Here is a 14,797-nt window from a genome sequence, read left to right as displayed (position 1 = left end):
CCAACCCATATTGGCAGTGCTTTTAACTGCTTAGCCTTTCCATGAGCACTGTGTCGAGATGAAGGTCTAATCCAGCCACTCCTATCTGGTATTTCCTTGCATTATAGGCATGTGTCATGATGCCCAAGAGGCACGTGTTGGTAAAGATAAAACCCAGGGCTTTGTGCATCCTAGGTAAGCACTATACCAAGGAGACTAAATATCCAGCCTCTCTTTCTGGACGCCTACACAGAGCCACAAGACATCTCATTAGCATGAAGGATTGCTGGTGGACATACATATTTTCTGATAGACCTTACTGCAAATCTAGAAAAGTAATTAATGATTTAAGTATCATAATTTTGATTTATAATACAATGGTATTAATGTATAAAGAAATGCCATGATTTCTTTTTTCTACAATCTACATGATCAGTAGGTTGTTAGGCCAAAGTCTCTTGAATTTAGACTTACTGCTCAAAATCCAGGACTTCATTCCTATTGTAGGTCCTAATTTCGAGATAAACTTTGACTGTCTTTACATTTTCAGAGTCTCTGTGATGCAGCAGAAAGGCATCATTCTGGTTTCCTATCATTTGCTTATTTCTGGGCAGTTACTTGGTTCTGTGTGCTGATAAATGAATTAAGACCTTTTCTATTATTTTCATCAATCATCTTCTTATAGGAGTTCTGAGAACTTAGGTCTAGACAAATTTTATCACTGCAATTTTGGAATCCTGTGCCATTTTGCATTTCCATTTTGACGTTGGTCACTTTCCTTCCTTTAATTGTCTAACAGCAATTACAGAGCTTAACTTTTATCTCTCCGATCCCTGCAGCAGCTGTTTGAAGAGTGACCTTCTCAGACTTCTCTATGCTTATGAGACCTTTGAAGTCCTTTTCTTTCTAATTCCTCCTGAACATCATTGAACTGAACTGTTAAAAGTGAATTGCTTATTGGGGTACTCACCTTGATTTCTCCTTCGAACTTTGGAAGCTCACTTTTTCCCCAATCTCTTGACCAGTAAACTTTACATTTTTAAGCCTATTTTCTGCTTGCCCTACTCAAATATATTAAATATTGGTAAATTGCTTGGAACAACATTTATTTTTATTATTTTCTGCTATACAATTGAGGTAAAAAAAAACTATTGCTATTCAGTATTAACACTAAAATTATTGATTTGCTAATCTACATAGAGCAGTGCGATAGATACCCTCTAGAACATGAGAAAATGTATTTTAACTAGGACACATAAAATATGCTCTGTAAGTATGTTACTTTTATATGTACATGGAATGAGGATTATTTCTCTGTGTAGTCCTGGCTGTCCTGTAACTCACTTTGTAGACCAGGCTGGCTTTGAACTCAGAAATCTGCCTGCCTCTGCCTCCCAAGTTCTGGGATTAAAGGCATGCACCACCACTACCCGGCTTCATTATTTTTATTTTATTTTATTTTATTTTATTTTATTTTATTTTTTTACTTCGAATAAATCGAACAATTAGAAAGTAAGTAAAATTAAGTGTTCCATATGATACCAAATGATTCTAACTAGGATATTTAAGATTAGAAAAAAACTTAAAAACATACTAAACTTTAATTTTATCAACACTGGAAATTTCTCTTAAGTATTTGATAATTTGCAATTTTATTAACTTTTGATCTCTTGTTCAATTTAGAACTTCTCTTGTGTCATTGGGTGTATGCTGTTTAATCAACTGAAAGAAGAAAATGTTTAACTCATATATTCCTCTCTAGGTATGACTATGAAAAGCTGAAATTAATTAAACTTTTCTACATTTTAAATGAGAAATTTTAACCTTTAATTGTGGAAATTATGCACCTTAATAAAGAAGCTTCAAATATATTACATGCTCCATATAGAATTTCAGTGCTTTTTACCTTTTATGTTTAAAGAATGAAAGTTGTTTCCTGAGTACGTATTTTATCATGCCTTCAGCCTTCTTTTATTGTTGATAATTTCTTAGCTGTTATAAAATGCTGAGGACAGCATAAATCATAGCAGTTATATGTAGAGAACAAATATCATATACTCATCATGTAGATCCTGGTAATTTGATATATGTAAAAAAAAAAAACCAAACTGATATGTTCTAAAGGTGAAATATATCTGCTGCCTTTGTTAGGATTCAATGGCAATGATAAAGACCATGATCAAAAGCAACTTGAGGAATGAAGGTTTTATTTTAGTTTATAGTTATAGTCTATCATAAAGAAAATTAAGGCAGGAACTGAACCAGAGACCACAAAAAAAAAAAATCTAATTGGACAACTGGCCCTTTCCAATTTGTCACACCAATATAACACTGTTAAACAATAATTTTTCATCACTTACTTATCCCCAATATGTCATATGAACGTCACCATCACAATATAAACATTATAGTCTTTAAAATCTGTCTTTAAACAATTGAATACTTTAAAGGATTAATTTCCTTAAAATGATTCTTTAAGAGTTAACAGTCTTTCTAAAATAACCAAGTTACCATACTTGTGAATTTCTATATAGTACAAAATAAATAAAATTAAAAATGTTACTTTCTTATTCCAAAAGGGAGGTATCATAGCACAGTTATATTCAGATTAAATAAAAATAAAGTCCAACCCTGAAAATTCAATGTCAGATGTCTGTAACTCACAAACCTAAAGATTCCAAAAGGTTTGCATAGCTCCATATCTCTGGCTCTGCCCTTCATAGCATATGCATCCTGATGGATAGGCTGAGGGTTGCTCACTCCACACCTACTGGTACCTTTGGTTGTCCTTCCACATTCCTGGAATCTCCAATATCCTAAGGTCTCGAAAGGCTGCACTCTGACAAATGGCCTCACCATCAGAGATTCTGACTTTGTCAGATCATGCCAACCTTCAACTTCTCTTTATGATCCTCTCAATTGTGGTGTTTCTACTAAACTGAGGTTTCATCCTTACCACTAACCTTTCCTGGCCTCTCACAGAATAGAATCTCAACTGAAACTCATCACTTACTCCTTCATGCTATCAAACCAGTACCACCTAGGTGACTCTTACACATTACCATGTCTAGCTGCCAGAATAAGATGCAACTTAAGGTCTTTGTATCACAGTTTCTGTAGGCTGATCCTGAGGAAATGTTCCCAAAAGATTTCACCTAAATGATGTTCAACTCTTCATCACTGAAAGTTGCTTAGTTACAGCTAACTAATAACAATTGTCCCAGTAAAGCAAAGATTTTAATTCAGTGGTTCTGGCGTCCTGTTAATTATAGCCTTTTCTTCAGCTGATCAGATACTACGCATGCTTAACATAAACTATGACACAAATGCCCCAATAGAATCATTGCCTTCCTCAACTTGACAATTCGGGCCTCCAATGTCTGCAGTCCTTTCAGCATTCTGTTCTTTCAAGCTCCCACAACAGTCCATTAATCTCTGAATACTCACGGCTCTCTTAACCAAAATACCTTCCGCAGTCCTCCTCAAAGCAACATGGTCAGATCTGCGAGAACAGTAATCCATCATCCTGGTATCCATTTCTGCCTTAATTGAGTTTTTATGGCTGTGATAAAGAGTATGTCCAAAGCAATTTGGGAAAAAAGGGGTTTACTTTGTTTCACAGTTGTGGTTCATCCTGAAATGAAGTCAAAGTAGAAAGATCCTGAAGGCAGAAACTGAAGCCAAGCAACCCTGCCTACTGGCTTCTTTATCACAGCTTGCTCAAGCTCCTTCCTTCCTTCCTTCCTTCCTTCCTTCCTTCCTTCCTTCCTTCCTTCCTTCCTTCCTTCTTTCCTTCCTTCCTTCCTTCCTTTCACAATCAATGGTAACTTAATCGCTGGGTGCAACAACTAACATCCTAAATTATAGAACATTCTAAGTTAAATTCTTCTGTAGTGGATCCAAACCGATCTACCACCTGAAACGGGGTCTTCCCTACCTACATTTCTGCCTCCATGTTCTGATCCTCCAGCCCATCCCCCTCTCCTCTTCTGCTGCTGCTCTGTCATACCTCGAAGTCCTGCCTACTCCCTCAGTGATTCGGTTTTTTTATTCATTACAAGAGGCACAGGATATGGCAGTCTCTAGATGGTCCATCTAGCGACTGCATATCCAGGGATCCATCCCATAATCAGCCTCCAAACGTTGACACCATTGCATACACTAGCAAGATTTTATTGAAAGGACCCAGATGTAGCTGTCTCTTATGAGACTATGCCGGGGCCTAGCAAATACAGAAATGGATGCTCACAGTCAGCTAATGGATGGATCACAGGGCCCCCAATGGAGGAGCTAGAGAAAGTAAGGAGCTAAGGGGATCTGCAGCCCTATAGGTGGAACTAACCAGTACCCTGGAGCTCTTGACTCTAGCTGCATATGTATCAAAAGATGACCTAGTCGGCCATCACTGGAAAGAGAGGCCCATTGGTCATGCAAACTTTATATGCCCCAGTACAGGGGAATGCCAGGGCCAAAAAGTGGGAGTGGGTGGGTAGGGGAGTTGGGGGGAGGGTATGGGGGACTTTTGGGATAGCATTGGAAATGTAAATGAGGAAAATACCTACTAAAAATATTAAAAAAGAAAAAAAAAAAGAGGCACAGGAAATCCTGAGTATGTGATTCACTCCTTGTCCCATACAGCCCCTCTTGGGGAAGCTGAATTAGCATCAAAATACAAACAACACTAGGGCTATCCACAACACTTCTCCCTTTCTATCCAATTAAAAGACTCTTATCTCAGATATAAATTGAGCACAGCTATTACCATTTTGTAATTTAAAAAGTACAAGATAGACCTAACACCCAGTCCATCATTTTTTGTCAATTAAATAGAACATTCTGTCGTCTATCCTAACTTAAAAGACTATAAATTCACATGTTATAACTTGGTTTAGCTTGTTTACTATCTGAAAACTATCTTCTCAAACATGTTCTCTTAGTGCTAAATAGCCTGGGTTGACTATGAGACTATAAGTAATCTTTCAGCACTGTCAGAAATCTGAGAACAACCAACAATATCAATACAGAATACCTGCACAGGGGTAGTACCACTCATAGTGGGCTGAACTGTCCCACTTCAGTCATTAATCAAGAAAATGCCTACAACTTTCCTTTAGGTCCATTTGATGTCATTATTATTATTATTATTATTATTATTATTATTATTATTGACTAAAGTACCTGTTCCCTGATGCCCTGGCCTGTACCATATTGATTAGAAGAAGAGAAATCTAATAAGGAATTGTATTTTATGTGATGTCATTCATTTTGGTACCAGTTTCCTAATCCTACTTGTCAATGGCTTTATTTGTCAATGTCCTTATATACATGTATCTATTTTTAAAAAGTAGAAGAAGATAGTGATTTTATTATAGAGTGTTCTGGATTTCTGATTTTTTAAATTTATTTCTAAATCATTTATTTATTTGCATCTTTATTTTTCTCAGTCAGTGAATGCCCTATGTATGCAAGTTGGTAAATTCTAGAAAAGAACATAAGATACCCTGCAGCTGGGTTCCAGTATAAAACTGGAGCTGCAAGCTTGGTAGATATGTTTACAGGGAACAATACAAAGGTCCTCTATAAGGGCAGAACATGTTTTAATCACGAGTCACCCCCCAAGTCCATAGATTCCAGTTTTCAGAATAAAGTATTTACAACCAATAAATTACTCAGACTCTGCAGCCTGAGCCCAATGGTCATCAAAGGTACCATCCATCATTGAACTTTAAGCCACCATCTTTTATGGAAAGTCTACAAGCACCTTAAGTTTATTGCTTTAATTATTCAAACGAAAACTGTTTCTATAGCATTAAGACATTTCTTTGTTCTAAATTAAATGTGCTTCAATAGGAAGTAAAATGTGATTCAGGTTACACAGGACCACATTTTCAATTCTATAATTTCAAGATATTTATTATTTTAAATTGAGATTTTTAATGTGTATAAAATAAAGAGAATAAGCTAGGATTTTTTCAATTATTTTATTTTGTTTGGCCAAAATCAAGGCAGGTAGCTTTTAGCTATAATATTTTTTAATTGGTAAGGAATAAAAACCAATAAAACCTTGAAAGCCTGAAATATTGGTGGCATCATTCTTTGCCTTTGGAATTTTGAGAATTTTTGGATAAATGTAACTGAGTACATACCTTTGAAATAAAGTGAAAGTGCTTGAGCCTGAGCAGAACACTGTATTAGTTAAAGGCTAATTTTGTCAGACCAAGTTAATTTCCAAAGCTCCCTCATTATTTCCTTTTTCTTTGCTGTTTTCCAAGGGGATGCTACTAATGTACCCTCGCAGACAAGACATAAATCTCCTCTTCAGGAAGGAAGAAAATTCATTCAGGGAATCGAACAATTGGATCCCACAGTCCTCAAGACAGCCCCAGTGCTGCTGACTGGAAACATGCCTGCCTCTCTCAACACAGAGTTGGGATACTGCTGCAAGCACTCTTGTAACCGTAACTCTGAATCTCCTTAGATAATCAGCCTTTTCCAGTAAAGTTCAGGAAATCAAACCAAAACAACAAAATCACTTCGTTTTCCTTCTTCTTTCTTCTTTTGTTTTACATTTTTTACTTCTGAGTACTTTTGTGGTCAACCTCTCTACATGTGTGTATTCCAGCAGTGCTTGGCAAGAATACTTTAGAACTAGAAATAAATGAGGTATTTTATATGTGCAAAGCCAATTTGTTTTCAATCCAGCACCCAGGCATTGCTGCACTTTATTTTATACTCACATTATGTTAAGACCGAAGTATCCTTTGGTACGGAGCAGTGCAGTTGCCTGTGCTCTTTTCAGCCTGACAAACAGCAATTTGGTGCAGTTGGAACTTCTTATTAAACTCTGGCAGGTTAGGGAGTCCAGGCCTAATAGAATTCTCCTAACTGATTGGTTGAGACATTTATGTTAGCTTAATTGTACATTTGCCCTTTGACTAAAATTAGGGATTAAGTCCCCTCCCTGGGAAGTGCATCTTAAGTTAGTAAAGAGTTCAAGAGCACATTCTAATTAGGTCTTTTCTATTTCTTACTGCCATGGGGTTTTTACCTTGACAACACACTGTTCCATTATGCTCCTTTTGAGAAACGATTTTCACTTCATACCTTATATAAGGTATAAGCCTCTGTCTAGTATTAATAGTGACTTACTGCTTGTGATTGCATACTACTTAGAAGTTGGGCTAACAGCAGAACTTTGGGCACCCCACATAGAACCTTTCTCAGAATCTTTTTTCATCATGTCAACCCTAAAACAGTATAACACTTTGTCGTAACAAAGACTATTTTCTCAGAATATATATACTGGTCAGGTGGTCCATCAAGAATTTCACTCAAACTTTTATCCAATCAGATATAATATTGCAGAATTATTAGCATTACCTTAAAAATACCTTCAATTATAGCATTTTTCCAGCTGTCATTTGTGACATAAATATCTGTCACCATTGTGGGCAATATTATATGAGACAACCTGGTTAGAGCCTATTTCACCATCGAACATGAAACATGATCAAACAGCATCAAAATGAAAAATTGAAAATGCTCACTTTTTGCAAATGTACATAAATAAAATTATGTGATTATATTATTATAGGTATATAAATTATGTATATATTGTATATACATTAATTTAAATACATGTTTATGAGTGGCTTACAAACTCTTGAGTATTCTTCATGGAAGATGTTTGCTATTTATTTCCCTGAGTATTACTGTCATCTCTGCTCATATTCTTCTGCATCTTTGTGGTCTGTGGTTTTCATTGAGTTATCATCTAGTTATGTGTTATATATATATAACACATAAATTTTCATATATATACACACACATATGGCTAATTTTCTCATCAACTCTCCCCTATAGTTTTGATGTCTATCCTCTCATAGAGAAGGTTGGATGTGCATCATACATATTGAACACCTTCAGCCTATTCCAAAATGCATATTATACTCTGACTATAAAGCCGTTTCTCCATTGTATTCTTATAGTTTATATAAAATGTCTCTTCTCTTTGAGACTTAATAATTTGAATTTACATCTGGCATCCTGGATTCTAAACCCACATGCATTTGATAGATTTGAATCTAGTTATTGTAGTGTTTTGAATGAAAATGGCCCCAGAGGCTCATAGAAGGTGTAGGCTCGTTGTAAGTCTGTCTCCTCTAAGATTTCTCCAGAAACTTGGCTGCCTAAGTTCCACCATGCTTCCCACCATGATAAACCTCTGACCTGTAAGTCAACCCCAATTAAATGTTTAACATTATAAGAGTTACTGTAGCCATGGTGTTCCTTCGCAGCAATAATAACCCTAACACTGTCATTATTTAGCTAGATTAATAAAATATCAAATATTTGTCATATACCAAACTAAGATATATTTGAAACTGCTCAATAGATTTGGAGTTTACAAGAATGAAAGTTAATAAATCAATGGAAATTAAAATTCTCCTTGTTTATAATCTTCCTTGTGATTTTAATATGTCATTTCTCATGACTAATTCCTTTTTGTATCAAGACTCTTTCCTCTTTACATTATTTTTGTCTGTGGACTGTAGCGAGGTTATCCTGTACTTTATGGCTAATATCCTCTTATAAGTGAGTACATACCAAGAGTATCCTTTTGGGTCTGGATTATCTCACTCACAATGATATTCTCAATTTCCATCCCTTTGCCTCCAGAAATCATGATGCATTTGTTTTTCATTGGATGAATAGTATTCCATTGTGTAGATGGAATTATCTTTATCCATTTTCTGTATCTATTGTCCTGTTGAAGAACACTGAGGTTGTTTCAAGTTCATGGCTAGTAAAACTTCTGTGAACATAGTTGAGCAATGTCTCTGTGGTATAATGGGGCATCTTTTGGGTATATGCTCTTGAGTGGCTTAGCTGGATCTTGAGGTAGTACTATTCTTAGTTGTCTGAGAAGCTGCCAAATTGATTTGAAAGTAGTTGTACTTTCAAATGCACTCCCACTATGCAATGGAAGGTTGAACCCCGTCCTGCACATGCTTGCCAGCATGTGATATCACTTGAGTTTTTGATCTTAGCCTTTCTGATTGCTCTAAGATGGAATCTCAGTCATTTTGATTTGCATTTCCCTGACGACTAAGGATGTAGAACATTCTTTTGGTGTTTCTCAGCTGTTGAAGATTCTTCTACTGAGACTCCTGTTTATCTCTGTACCCTAGTGTTTGGTTTTTAAAGATATGTTTGTTTGTTTGTTTGTTCATTTGTTTAATGTATGTGAGTACACAGTTGTTCTCTTCAGACATACGAAAATAGGGAATTGGATCCCATTAAAGATGGTCATGAGCCACTGTGTGGTTGCTGGGAATTGATCTCAGGACCTCTGGAAGAGCAGTCAGTGCTCCTACCACTGAACCATCTCTCAAGCCCCTTGTATTCCACTTTTGATGGGATATTTTGGGTGGTTAGTGTCTAATTTTGAACCCTGAGATTCCACCTCACACCAGTCAGAATGGCTAAGATCAAAAATTCAGGTGACAGCAGATGCTGGCATGGATGTGGAGAAAGAGGAACAGTCCTCCATTGTTGGTGGGATTGCAGGCTTGTACAATCACTCTGGAAATCAGTCTGGCAGTTCCTCAGAAAATTGGACATAGTATTACCGGAGGATCCAGCAATACCTCTCCTGGGAATATATCCAGAAGATGCCCCAACTGGTAAGAAGGACACATGCTCCACTATGTTCATAGCAGCCTTATTTATAATAGCCAGAAGCTGGAAAGAACCCAGATGCCCCTAAACAGAGGAATGGATACAGAAAATGTGGTACATCTACACAATGGAGTACTACTCAGCTATTAAAAAGAATGAATTTATGAAATTCCTAGCCAAACGGATGGACCTGGAGGGCATCATCCTGAGTGAGGTAACACATTCACAAAGGAACTCACACAATATGTACTCACTGATAAGTGGACATTAGCCCAAAACCTAGGATACCCAAGATATAAGATACAATTTCCTAAACACATGAAACTCAAGAAAAAATGAAGACTGAAGTGTGGACACTATGCCCCTCCTTAGAAGTGGGAACAAAACACCCTTGGAAGGAGTTACAGAGACAAAGTTTGGAGCTGAGATGAAAGGATGGACCATCTAGAGACTGCCATATCCAGGGATCCACCCCATAATCAGCATCCAAACGCTGACACCATTGCATACACTAGCAAGATTTTCTCGAAAGGACCCAGATGTAGCTGTCTCTTGTGAGACTATGCCGGGGCCTAGCAAACACAGAAGTGGATGCTCACAGTCAGCTAAGGGATGGATCACAGGGCTCCCAATGGAGGAGCTAGAGAAAGTACCCAAGGAGCTAAAGGGATCTGCAACCCTATAGGTGGAACAACATTATGAACTAGCCAGTACCCCGGAGCTCTTGACTCTAGCTGCATATGTATCAAAAGATGGCCTAGTCGGCCATCACTGGAAAGAGAGGCCCATTGGACACGCAAACTTTATATGCCCCAGTACAGGGGAATGACAGGGCCAAATAGGGGGAGTGGGTGGGTAGGGGAGTGGGGGTGGGTGGGTATGGGGGACTTTTGGTATAGCATTGGAAATGTAAATGAGCTAAATACCTAATAAAAAATTAAAAAAAAAGAAAACAACAACAACAAAAAAAAACAAAACAAAAAAAATTTTAGATACTAGTTATCTGTCAGATATGGTGAGGGTCTGTCTTAGGGACTTCTATTTGAAAACATTGATCAACCTGTCTAGTCCTATACCAGTATCATATAGTTTTTATTACTATTGCTCTGCAATCTGTATTGAGGTCAGGGATGGTGATACCTCCAGAAGTTCCTTTATTGTTTAGTATTGTTTTAGTTATTCTGGGCCTTTTGTTTTTGCATATGAAGTTGAGCATTGCTCTTTCAAGGTCTGTAATATATTGTTTGGAAATTTTGATGGAAATTGCATTGAAGCTATAGATTCCTTTCGGTAAAGTGGCATTTTCACTATGTTAATCCTACTCATCCTTGTGCATGGGAGAACATTTTATCTTCCCATATAATCCTGAACTCCTTTCTTCAGTGATTTGAAGTTTTTGTCATAGACATCCTTCATTTGTTTAGTTACAGCTACACCAATTTATTTTATATTATTTGTGACTATCATAAAGGGTGTTGTTTCCCTAATTTCTCTCTTGGCCCATTTATCATTTGTATAAAAGATTGCTACTGAATTTTTGAGCTAATTTGAATCCAGCCAGTTTGCTGAAGGTGTTTCTTTTAGCCGTATGAGTGATTTTTGATCACTTATATATACTATCATATCATTCACAACTTCCTCCTTTCCAATTTCCAGGGAGATCCCCTTGATCCCCTTTAGTTGTCTTAGCTAGGATATTGATTTCTCTATCGAGGACTTCAACTACTATATTGAATACTTAGGGAAAGAGTGGGCAGCCTTTTATTACCCCAGGTTTTAGTGGAATTGCTGTAAGTTTGGATCCATTTAATTTGATGCTGGCTGTTAGCTTGCTGTATGTTGTTTTTATTATACTTAGGTATGTGCCTTGTATCCCTGATGGCTTTAAGACTTTTAACATAAAGTTTTGTTGGATTTTGTCTAAGCCTTTTTCACCATCTAATGAGATGATCAGGATTTATTTTTAAAGTTTGTTTACATGGTGGATAATTATGATGGATTTTTATATATTGAATTATACCTTCATCTTTGAGACCATGGTGGATGATATTTTTTCAGTGTTTGGATTCATCTTGAAAGTATTTTATTGAGCATTTTTGAGTCAATGTTGATAAGAGATATCAGTCTGAAATTCTCTTTCTTTGTTGAGTCTCTGAGTGGATTATGTATTAGGGTTATTGTGGTCTCATAGAATGAGTTTGGTAGTGTTCCTTCTGTTTTTATTTTGTGGAATAGTTTGAGGAGTTTTGTTTGGTATTAGAAAGTCTGGTAGAATTTTGTGCTGAAAACATCTGATAGTGGGCTTTCCTGGTGGGAAGACTTTTGATGACTGCTTCTATTTCCTCAAAGGTTATTGAACTGTTGAAATAATTTACCTGATCTTTATTTAACTTTGGTAAGTAGTATATTTCTAGAAAATCATCGATTTCATTAAGATTTTCTTATTTTGTGGAACACAGGCTTGTGTAGTAACACTTAATAATAATTCTTTGAATTTCCTCATTGTCTGTTGTTATGACTCTCTTTTCATTTGTGATTTGCTTATTTGGATTCTGTCTCTCTGACTTTTAGTTTGTTTGGCTACAAGTTTATCTATCTTGTTAATTTTCTCAAAGAAACAGCTCTTGGTTTTCTTGATTCTGTTTATTTTTCCTTGTTTCTAATTGATTGATTTTAACCCTGATTTTAATTATTTCCTGCCTTCTACTCCTCTTTGGTGGGCTTTCTTCTTCTTCTTTTTTTTTTTTTTCTAGAGATTTCATATACACTTTTAAATTGTTTATTTAGGAGAACTTTCTAATTTCTTTTTTTCTTTTTCTTATTATTGTTTTCTTCCTTTACATTTTAAATGCTATCCCCAAAGTCCCCTATACCTCCCCACCCTGCTCCCCAACCCACCCACTCCTACTTCCTAGCCCTGGCATTCCCCTGTACTGGGGCATATGATTTTCACAAGAACAATGGTCTCTCCTCCCATTGATGGCCAAGTAGGCCATCCTTTGCTACATATGCCACTTCTAATTTCTTCATGAAAGCACTTAGCACTATGAACTTTCCTCTTAACACTGCTTTCATTGTGTCCTATAATTTTGGATATACTATGCCATCATTTATATTGAATTCTAGAAAGTCTTTAATTTCTTTATTTTTTCCCCCTGAACCAGAGATGGTTGAGTCGAGAGTTGTTTACTTTACATGAGTGAATAGTCTTTCTGTTGCTTCTGTTGTTATAGTCCAGCTTTAATACTTGGTGATCTGATAAGATACACAGAGCTTTTTCAATTTTCGTGAAAATGTAGAGGCTTGCTTTGTAACCAATTATGTGGTCAATTATGGAAAAGGATCTATGATGTGCTGAGAAGAAGGTATACTCTTTTGTGTTTTGGGAAAATATTCTACAGATGTCTGTTAGGATCATTTGATTCACAATGTCTGTTAGTATCATTACTTCTCTGTTTAGTTTTTGTTTGAATGGCCTATCAGTTGGTAAGAATGGAATATTGAAGTCTCTTACTCTTAATATCTGGGGTTCAATGAGCAATTTAAGCTTTAGCAATTTTTCTTTTACAAATGTGAATTCCTTTATGTTTGGGGCATAATTGTTCAGAATTAAAATATCAGTGTGTAGATTATCTTTTGATTAATTTTGTTTCAAAGTCTATTTTATTAAATAAAAGCATGGATACTTCAGGTTCCTTCTTGGGTCTTTTTTTTTTTTTGGAAAAACATTCTAGCCTTTTTCTCTGAGGTAATGTCTATCTCTATTGCAGTGGTATGACTCTTACTATGCAAATGAATAATAAATACTGTTTTGCATCCATTTTGTTTGCCTGTGTTTTGTAATTGAAGAATTGAGTCCACTGGTGTTGACAAGTACTAGTGACCAGTATTTGTTAATTCCTGGAGTTTATTGTTAGTAGTGTGTGTGTGTGTGTGTGTGTGTGTGTGTGTGTGTGTGTGTGTGTGTATTTTATTATACACTTATTTTGTCTTTGTTTGTATTGATTTATTTATTTTCTGGATTTTCTTGGGTGTAGTTATCCTCCTTGGTTTGGAGTTTTCCTTCTAATATTTTTGGTAAGGCTGAATTTATAGAAGGATATTCTTTAAATATGGTTTTATTCTGAAATATCTATTTTTTCCATGGATGATTATTGAGAGTTTTTCTGGCAATATTAGTTTAGGATGGTGTCTTTGGTCTCATGGGATCTATAAGACTATGCCCTTCTAGGTTTTAGAGACTCTCTTGAAAATTCCAGTGTAATTATGATAGCTCTGCCTTTATGGTTTTCCTGGCCTTTTCTCTCTTTTCTGTTCTATAGATTTAGTGTTTTAGTTGTTATATGGTAGGAAGATTTTCTTTTATGCTCCAATCTAATTGGTGTTCTGTAAGCTTCTTGTATGTTTATAAGCATCTCCTTCATTAGGTTGGGAAATTTTTCTTCTATGATTTTGTTGAAGATATTTTCTGGTCCTTAGAGCTGGGACCCTTCACTTTCTTCCAATCCTATTATATTAATAGGTTAGGTCTTTTCATGATATCCCAGTTTTCAGGGATGTTTTGTCTCAAAAATTTTTAGATTTAACATTTTCTTTGACTGATTTATTAATTTATTCTATCATGTACTCTATGCCTGAGATTTTTCTCTTTCATCTCTTGTGTTTTGTTGGGAATCTTGCCTGAGTTGTCCAGTTCTCCTGCCTAGGTTTTTCACCTCCAGGATTCTCTCACTTTGTGTTTTCTTTATAGCTTCTATTTCCATTTTCAAATCTTGAACAGTTTTGTTTCTTTCCCCTATTTAATTGTATTTTCTTGTATTTATTTAATGGATTTATTTGTTTCCTCTTTAAAGACCTCTAACATCTTTATATGATCAGACTTATGGTCATTTTCTTGTGCTTTGGTTGTGTTAGGATATCTAGAGCTTGCTTTAGTAGGGAAGCTGTACTCTAAAGGCATCATATTGCCCTGGCTTCTGTTGATTGTATTCATTTAAAATCCATTTAGGCATCTAGCTGTCCTTGGATATCTCTGTTCTAGTAAGTATTGGGAGGTTCTAACCTCAATGATCCTGGTGCAGTGGGACTCTAGTGGATATCCTTGGGCTGAACAATTGAATTCAGGATGTGGTACCAC

The 14,797-nt window shown here is 36.1% G+C and overlaps 1 long non-coding RNA gene across 1 annotated transcript in view; it reads left to right on the top strand.

Annotated features, from left to right (window-relative positions):
* 1700063A18Rik (RIKEN cDNA 1700063A18 gene) overlaps positions 1-6,496 on the top strand; it is a 31,100-nt gene extending 24,604 nt beyond the window's left edge. The window contains exons 2-3 of the long non-coding RNA NR_040467.1: positions 1,663-1,741; positions 6,252-6,496. This is a non-coding gene — a long non-coding RNA (RIKEN cDNA 1700063A18 gene). The remainder of the gene's footprint in view (positions 1-1,662; positions 1,742-6,251) is intronic.
* Positions 6,497-14,797: the final 8,301 nt, after the last annotated feature.

This window comes from Mus musculus, chromosome 1 (genome assembly GCF_000001635.26).
Source record: "Mus musculus strain C57BL/6J chromosome 1, GRCm38.p6 C57BL/6J".
NCBI classification, from domain to species: domain Eukaryota; kingdom Metazoa; phylum Chordata; class Mammalia; order Rodentia; family Muridae; genus Mus; species Mus musculus.
This window is presented reverse-complemented; position numbering and strand designations above follow the sequence as displayed.